The following is a 911-nucleotide window of genomic DNA, read 5'->3' as shown; positions in this document are numbered from 1 at the left end:
GAGAGAGAGAGAGAGAGAGAGAGAGAGAGAGAGAGAGAGAGAGAGAGAGAGAGCAAAGAGAGAAGGAAAGCAGACGCAAGGAATGTTGGTAAGGGCTATCCGGCTATGCTTCTGCATAGCCGTTTCCCTTACCTTGCTATCTGAAGCATAACTCTGCTCTCTGCATGCAACTTTCAGTTTCCTCACCCACGCTCTAGTTTACTGCTCGTGTGGTGTACCTAGGCTTGTTACAATGCAGCAGTTAATCAAGGTAACTATACCGATGCTTCTATATACATATATGCAGATCTATCAATTGCTCTTGGAAATTTATAGGAAAGTCTTCTTTTAACAAGGCATCAGGTTGTAACTTGTCCAACTGCTTGTGTCGGTCTTATACATGTCAGGAAAGGAAGGGAATTAGATCCTAAGATTGCTGCAGATTGACCCATGGGTTAGAGCTCGGAACCATATATAGCTCCTGGGATTTGAAGGATTAAATTGATTCACCATGCATGTACTGGAGGTAATCCATCACACACACCTCAATCTAAAGGTGGTTAATGTTGCAGATTTGTGACTTTGCTTGATTTCTTTACCTAGTAACCTAACCTCAACTGGGATCTTCAGTTGTTGTATGGACATGAATTAAATAGGCCAGTTCTCATTTCCTGCTACTGTTTTTCAAAATTGCAGCACATCAGGATCCAGGCAAAAAACATCGATGCTGCAGCAGAACAGATAATTGGTGTTTTAGAGGATACAAGCAAAGGAAACATTATCTACATCCATGGATGGTCTGGATTTGGAGCATCAGTGGCACTCAAGGTAGTTGCCCAACACCTGAAGTCATCAAAATCAATGTTTGACAAGGTTATCCATGTGGATTGCTCTGTACGGCAAAGCATGAGGGCCCTGCAAAAGGCAGTAGC

This window comes from Triticum dicoccoides, chromosome 2B (assembly GCF_002162155.2).
Source record: "Triticum dicoccoides isolate Atlit2015 ecotype Zavitan chromosome 2B, WEW_v2.0, whole genome shotgun sequence".
In the NCBI taxonomy this organism is placed as follows: domain Eukaryota; kingdom Viridiplantae; phylum Streptophyta; class Magnoliopsida; order Poales; family Poaceae; genus Triticum; species Triticum dicoccoides.
Note: the sequence above shows the minus strand (reverse complement) of the source record.